Source organism: Mizuhopecten yessoensis, unplaced genomic scaffold (genome assembly GCF_002113885.1).
Source record: "Mizuhopecten yessoensis strain PY_sf001 unplaced genomic scaffold, ASM211388v2 scaffold4321, whole genome shotgun sequence".
Lineage (NCBI taxonomy): Eukaryota > Metazoa > Mollusca > Bivalvia > Pectinida > Pectinidae > Mizuhopecten > Mizuhopecten yessoensis.
The window spans coordinates 128,632-137,329 of record NW_018405487.1 but is presented as its reverse complement, the minus strand read 5'-3'; the positions used below and the strand labels follow the sequence as shown (position 1 = coordinate 137,329).

The 8,698-nt window shown below is 32.4% G+C and overlaps 1 long non-coding RNA gene across 1 annotated transcript; it reads right to left on the bottom strand.

Moving 5' to 3' along the window:
* Nucleotides 1–255: 255 nt before the first annotated feature.
* On the bottom strand, nt 256–5,316 carry LOC110448800. Its single transcript, XR_002462775.1, has 3 exons — nt 5,268–5,316; nt 2,902–2,929; nt 256–425 (listed from the first exon to the last, which is right to left on the bottom strand). It is a non-coding gene; the product is annotated as an uncharacterized LOC110448800 (long non-coding RNA).
* Nucleotides 5,317–8,698: the final 3,382 nt, after the last annotated feature.

The window sequence follows — 8,698 nt, the reverse complement described above, 5'->3', positions numbered from 1 at the left end:
TTATTATTATTATTAATATTTCAATACGGGACAACAATATTTTCCTTAATCAGTTGATATACAAATATGCAAAGTCATTCTTTCAACTCTTGAACATATTAACAGATTCAATATGAGGTTTGTGTTTGTTATTTAAATCATTAGTACAGTGATGTTTTAAAAGTTTGAGTAAATAATGGGTGTGCAACAAATGCAAAAGATCATAAACAAAACGCATATGCATTAAGGAACAAAGCTTGACCGACTTACTTGTTTCAAGGTAACTTCATCTAAACCTTCACTAAAACATGATTGGGATTGTTCATATGAAATCGATCGGTAAAGCAACGAACATGCAGTTTGTGCCACTTGTTTAATCAGTCCTAAAGGGTTGTTCTTAGATATATTCTCGTTCCACAGCCTCGTAGTATTCTCCACTACCGGCCCTGCATACGAAAACAGGAGAAACACATTTTGTTTTATCGTATTGGATACAATCAGATTGATACCATGCTAATGAATGTGATGTAAATTATATGGACAAGCTACATCACAATATAAACTTATTTCATGCTGATACGAAACAAAACAATAAAACTGTTCTCAAGAATTATTTAAACCATCTTTACGTACTCTTTTGAAAACAACAGTTACTTGATTTTTTTAAGAAATAAGAGTTCAGCTTTCAATATATTGCTTTTTTTCAAAAAGCATACCCAGCATACACAATGTTTATAATATACAAGCTTTAAACATCCGATTACCTCGCACCTTCAGATACACAGATTACTTCTGATAGTGCAAGCATTTTAATAGGTGATATAAGACATCTATCGTAAAATGCATTGCATGTGCACATAACAAAAAATAGCAGTATAACAGAAATACAAAGACAGTCTTTTACTTTATGATAAGTTTTGCTATATTTTGATAATGCATTGATAGCTAAAAAGAGTTAATTGACTGAATTGAAAGATACTTTGTATTTTGTTAACAGTCTAAAATCAAACATCTAATTAACAAGCGATTCAGCCATTAACATATATTTGTGTTCTGTTTGATCGATAAATAATGGAGGGGGTTGGCAATACTGAATTCAGATCGTAAACCTGAGGCACAAAGTGTCTTTATCATTTCAGTTTCTAAATTATGTAAATAATGGTAAATGAAAACTATAATTATTATAATAGTGTTGATGACAAGACAAAAGCAAACATAGTTTTTATTTACATCTCATTTAAATAATTTAAAATTAAAGATGAAAGCTTTATATCACCATACATAGCCCCCTGATCGCACTAATTAAGGTAGGAGTGCTGTAGTACATATATGATCGGACAAACAATCAGGATCACAAAACGAATATTAAAATAAAAAAAGGATACACCTCAAATTCAAAAATAAGCATAAGTAAGTATAAGGATATATAAGTATAGAGAGCATGTACAGTAGACAAACACACAAATATAACTACATCTGTAAATAAGTAAAAAGTAGACTTCGTCAATATTGAACTTCACGCGCCATACAGCTTCTAGGACTCATCAGGGATGTAAGTGGCCAAAAAGATGGAAATTCAAACTGATCCAAGCTACTGTTAAAACAGAAGGATTGGTGCATACTTTGATAAATTGAAACCACTGTAATTCTGCTTATTTTTAAGATCCTTATTTCAAAAAAATGTTTTTAGGTGTTAAGATAATTATATTGTGGCCCAATCTGACCCAGAGTGTATCATGTTTGAACAGTGATAATAACTGATGACAATATAAATGTGTACCTATTGTTAAGTATGCAAGTACTGATTTAACTTCCAGTTTAAACGTTGTGCAGTGAAACATAAAAGGATTAAAGTGCCTCAAATGGATAGTTTGCTTCGGTGCAAGGCTGTTGCTGTAAATAAGACACAAAGAAATAAAAATGATTAAAGAAATGAGGATGTTTTCATATGAACATAAAATAATTGTTTATGTTAAGATTATAATTTTCTATTAATTTCGGTTCCGAATTATGGATTGACTTTTTCTGCTTTAATTCGTTACTCATCAATAACGTATGCATCTTGATTTTATTTTCATTTCTTCATTTTGATCATCAGATTATTCAACAAAGTAATCAGACTTTTTTAGTGGATAATAATTACTATCTTTAGTATTTTGGGTATTAAGTGTTTCTTAACTATATTTGCATCAGATTTGTATGTTAAGAAGATTGAAAGAAATATATACATATTAACTTATTCATTAATATCTTTTAGTCAATTTTGATTAATAGTTCTCTTCTAACCTTATCGGGTTTTTTTACTGGTCCTTGCCTCATAAATTACTTTACACAGATACTTAGAGTTATTTATTAAAATTGGCATGATATGCTTCGTAAGTACATGTATACAAAAGATCTGACGTTCACGAAATCATACGCCACTTCAGCATTTTGAATCATCAGCATTTGGTCGTAGATGCTTGATAAGTTACTAGAACGTCAATCTTGAGGGGCTATTCAGTGTTATCTATTGTTAATGATATCAACAATCGGAACATTCCATTCAGATGTCATATGAATGTCAGTTACACTTTGAGGGTATATAGTGTCAATGCAATACAAGTCATATGGGTAAATATTTCATAAAATTGTTCAAAAGGCGAAGAACAAAGGCATTAAGTCTTCTTCACCCAATCATGCTTCTGACCAAATTTTGACAGTATGCTGTCATTCCTACAGAAGAAGATGAATATTAAAGAATCTACTACATCTCCCGTATTGAGCCCGTTTACCATTGCCAAATAGTTTCATTGTGCCGTTTTTTATTGTTATTTTACAGTATTCAGTAAGAACAACTACTATGTCACACATTCTAACGATATAACGCCATTTAAACATGGTGGGGATTGCCTAGTGTTAATCAAAACAGCATTTACTTACTTTTTACAACGTTCGGACTTTCCATTTTCTGTAAAAATATTATCAAAAAGCAAAATATATATTTTCAAGAGGTTTTCGATAAAACAGTTAAATAAGTAAGAACTGGGAGGAAGGAAGCACCTATCCCAATTTGTGTTTGTCGATACCGAAAAACAGAACAATGTCAAAATTTTGGTGCAACTCTTAGCAGTTTTGTTCATTTAGGATTCCTTAGTAGTTCCTATGGTTAAACAAGTAAAGAGCCATGACTGTATAGTTCTGAAAGATATCGAACGTTTATATAACGTTTTTTTCCTGTGGTTGCCACATAGCCACATACTTACCTGATAATTGCAACATGTCTAGCTGGCGGTCAACACTTCATTACTAACCAGATACTAGCCTAAGACGGTCAGTAGAAAAGTGTTTTTCGCTGCAGCAGGTCATTTTTCTTATACAAATATTTTAAATAAACCGTACTAATACAAATTATATATGTTAAAATCTGGTCAATCTCGGGAATTTATAGTTTAGCAATTTATGACGTAATAATCAGTAGCAATACGAACCTAAGTCGATGCTAAAAAAATAAAAATAAACAATGCCGCAAAGAATTGTGTCCCTTTCAGGCTCATAAGTGACACTAAAGGTCAACAGATTAAAATTCCATGTCTGTAGTAAGAAGAAACAAATGTATGAAATAACATAGGAGGGGCCTATACGACATGTTATAAAATTACAAGATTACAATTACGCTGTAAAAGACATGTTATTCTTCAACTTATATTTCACGTTAAACGTGTCAGAATGAACATATTTCGTAAAGAAATCAAAGTTTCATCAGAATGCTAAGTACGTTACATTTGAAATCAGACGTTATCAACGTGATATTTAAATTGTTAATCGTGTGTACTTTGAAGCAGTATTTTTATGTCATGCGAATTATAATTATTAATCTCAGATTGTATATTGGTTTTTCTGATGATATATCGAAAGATATCTTATCATATAATGTCATAACAATATCAAAAACCTTCACATTTTATCACAACATTATCTAGAAAGTTTATATAATCTGAAAGGGTAGATACACTTCAAACGCACCCAAATGAGGACAGCAAGATAAACAACGATAAAATATCACCCGACAATCGTTAAACATATAAATATTAAAGCTACTAAAAGTTACAAGTGATATCGCGGAATGCACCGGTTTTCAACTGTACAAACAATTACAAAGTATATTCTAGATTAAACATAGTCAGTGTTATGATAACGCACTATCATAGTATGCCCTTGATCGGAAACACAAACCTTTCTCCAAAGTATATATAACGTACGTGTATACATATGAAATATCAATTGATAGTGTTTGATATTCAAACAAGTTAAATTAAAGATGATTGATCATTACATGAAGTGTTATTTTAACAAAATATCGAAGTTATATATACATGTATTTGATTATTGATGTAAGATGTAAGATGTAAACAGATAGTTTACAATAAAATGTCACTGGCAAACCCCAATTTAAAATCGTCATTGGTTCTACGTTAAGGTGTTGCATAGATGGTGAAAATCGGCCAACGATTACAATTAAAACAGTTCCAGAGTTAATTAAATGCCTTTTATGGGATCTATGTCGCAAAAACAAAAACAAAATGGCTTTAATATAAACATTGTTTTGGTGTTTATTTCATATCCATTAATACAAATTATTCTAAAGCATTTTTGGAGACATGCAAATTCTACTTTGATCATTTTCTCTTATTGTTTGGGTAGAGTTATTTCAACAGTAACTTTATTTTGTAAAACAGTTCATCAACTCTTCAACCTGCTGTTTTTGATATTGTTGATAACGTCCTTTAAAAGGGTAACCGTCGTTCGACCTATGTACTAGCATACTTATTTAATAAAAATATATATTGAAAAGCAGGAAAAAATTACAACAAGGAACCAGATAAGATGAACCTGCATTGAGAGTTCAGTACTTTCTCATAAATGATATTAAATGTCAAACCCAAAGACAGGTTGATTTTTATCAGTCTGCATGAAGGGACCAGGTGAGACTTACTAATAAAATAATATAAAAATCTCTCCAGTCCTTTATGAGAAATGGATATAGCACGTACAGTAAAAGGAAAGACGACGAACAAAAGGATATTTAAACAACCAATAATCTTACGTTGGCTGGCTGAAACGTTTGAATCGATGTTATTATTTTTTCTAGGACTAGTGAAAAAAGCAACCCTAAAATAGTAAGTGAAAGAAAATTATGATAGACACATTCTTCTAATAATGCGTTAAAATATACCAATATGTATAAGAAAGTCAAAACATAAGCATAACAAAATAAACGCTAATACAAATATATGAAATAGCCTTACCTTTTAACTGTGACACCATAGAACGCTACAATTGATATGACGATTATCTGACGGTAACTACGGCTTTCAATCAGTAAAGATAGACAAATAAACTGTGTCAGTAACATGCATTGTGACCGTATTACCGGTATGGACACGTATCTATCGATGCGGCCATTCATGCGTGACTATTTGTATTATTGAAGGCATGTGTTTATATGCATGTAACGTTGTAAATCATAGTAAAAAAATTAGTAACATTTATTGTATAACTATTGTCAGAGAATGTATCAGTAATTTAATTGTTATAAAAAAATAATTGCACTTAGTAACCGTGATACTGTATAATTTGTAGAGAAAACCCCAAGTAGTCATTGTGTCTGTTCTAGTGTGGGTGCGCGCTGAAGCAAAATAAACAAAATGTGCGTTTATTTCTGTAGCTTCATATTATGGGCAGACGGCCAGGAATAATTATGTAGGCTAGCAATGATGACACCAGATCTTCAGCATCAGGACCGACCAAACCTCACATAGAGATACCAGGGTCAAAGTCAGCTGTTGGAAAATGTGATTACAAAGGAAGGCATGGATGTACTGGTAGCCTGGTCACTTTGTAACAAAGTCACTAAAGAGAAGATTGCTAATTATCGGGTTCGTGGAACCGTTTGTTGTATCTTACACAGGGCGCTGTTATTGCTGGTAGTCAGCTACGTATACTTGGAATCTGGTTTATCGGGCTTATAGTCCCAGATGGGAAGATATTGTAGCTATTTACATAAACTAATGTAGGAAAAGTAGTGAGAGTTATACTGAGTGTAAATACTTGTAAGTTATTTATTTAGTTTTGCTTATGTAAATGCATTTTTATGTATATATTTGTCTTTGTTCCGGTTTTACCTGTTTTTATTTCGTGAGTACTAAACTGAGGCTTGTCCTGCGATACAAACAGCTTTAAAGATAGCAAATACCAGTAAATGTTTTGTTTTTGTAAGCCGAGATCATCAATGTTCAATGTTGGTCATTCCGTAGGCCTTCCGGCCCCTAGGTTGAAAATGAATAACATACTGGCAGTGTGATGTGATGTAAAAAAAAGAAGACAAAAATGTACACCAATGTCATCAAAAGAGGTCAACTTTAATTAGAAATATTAAATGACCCTATCTTTCATCTGGTTTCACCATTTAGGTTCAAAATACTATTATCAACATACGGTTTCGACTGTCTATCATCAGTAAAGATAACTGTATCTATGAACAGCTATATTTAAAGCATATACCGAGAATGTCTATTTCTTTTCCGATTACTAAGCCGGTATCAATCAGTACAAGGTCAATGTCGTTCACTTTACTCATACTCATACCAATCACACACGTTAGCTTGCTATCCTCGATTGGGATGATTTGCTGGAGCAGTTGATAACGCGCTAGCTTGTTTCATGTACGTACATTACAGTATGTTATGTACTATTCATCCCTCTATGTAAGATAAAATATAAATAAGGTACTTTGCGTGAATATTGTAATTGTACGTCGGGCGATGTGTTATAATTGCGTAGACTGATTTTCTCACTCAAAATTAATCAGTTCCAAAGTCTCCACCAGAGCTCGAACCTGTAACCTCTGGTTTACTAGCCTGATGCAGTGAATACTTTGACTAACACGGCCAGGTTTCAACCTCTCAATCGGGCTTTAAAAGGTGTGGGTCAACTGCCTGATCACATGCATCTTCTCGACCAACATCAAAAACCTTTTTGTTTCAAAATTGTTGTAAAATAAATAAAAGATTTGTTTATATATCTAGTTTTTTTCGAATGAGCTAAAAAGAAATGATCCCTAGCCGAGCCGAGAAGCAGCTGGTATGTCGTATTGTTATACGAAATTTTAGTTGTTTACGGGTTTGTTGAGTCAAACATATTTTATAAAAAGTAGATGGTCGCTGTGTATGTGATAAGGGCTACATGTTTAGTATCTAGAATTTATCTTATATCAACGTTAATAACACATACTCTTTATCAATAACGATTACCAAATGTTTCACTAATCACTGGATGCCGTATCGATTTGTTTAATATTAACACGTGGGTTATAGACATTTTGCGTCTGTGGAGCCCATAATAAATCCTTCACTATAGTGGGAAACATACATATACACATAACGTACAACATATCTATTTAAATACTTTTTATAATTATAAAAGGAAAAAAAAGTTGATTGGTAGAAAAGTAGAAAGAATTGTCTCCCCTGTCACATATCAAAAATAAGAAATAGGAAAATTTGTAAAGTGTGCACCTGTGGAGCACCTCCTACTCATCAAATCAAAACTGCGGTATTTTTACTGTACCCGATTTTGTGTTATCACTGTGTTGCCTCATCCAACAGATTATTTATATGTTCATAATCATACATTTATGTTTTTTCGATAACTGTGTTGACTACCAAGTGACCTGGTTCTGTATGATAACCATGTGGTATTATACAACTGTGTTATATATTGACAACTGTGTCTGTGATAACCTCTAGCTTGATCGGGTGTGATCGTCAAGTGTCCTCCTGTCAAAATTCCTGTGTAGTGCAGAATAAATGATATGTGCTCTTGTACGCATGCCCCTTTATTGTTGGCCAGTTACGACTGCATTATAAAAACCTGTAAATAAGGGTTATTTACAGAGATTATATTTTTAACATGCAGATACATTTGTACACGTATTGCTATCGGTGGTATACAGGTTTACTTCAATCGATTGTTTCATTTTAGAGTTTTTCCTCGGCGAGAGAAATATCTCAGGTATAGGGGGTTTATTGGTTCCCTTTTCTGCATTTCTTTTTAGATAAGCTGGTATAGTTCTGTATGGGTGACAGCGATATCCTTATTTAACTTTTTTATCTTTTTAAGTGTCTTTGTCAATACTTTTTCGAATCTCCATGCGGCATGTTTTCCAAGTGAATCGATACACAGAGTTATGGTGGCTCCTACGATATAATGGAATGCACTACTTTCACCTTCTTATTGATGTTCAATAAATCGATACATCAATCTTTACTTATCAGGTCCGCCGTTACGTTACTCGTAAGTTATATGTCGATCACATCAATATGACACAATATCTTTGAAATATAAAGATAAGTTCCAAGAATTCTTAAACTACCAGCTATCAATTCTCCGAAATAATAATAATTCATGGATTTTAAATCAAGAGAATCAGAACGGTTTTTTAAACATTTTGACAGAGTAAAATTACACCACGTAGTTGATGTAATTCATTTTATAATGACGTATTTATCAGGCTGATTAGATATACCGGGATGTCATGAGTTACGAAACCTTGATTTGATTAACCCAATTATCGACATTTGAATCCTAAAAGATACAGCGTATAAGTATAAAATGTTTTAAAAAGAATCACCAATCAGTTACATATTGTATGACTTTATATCATTTAATGCAAAGTTCA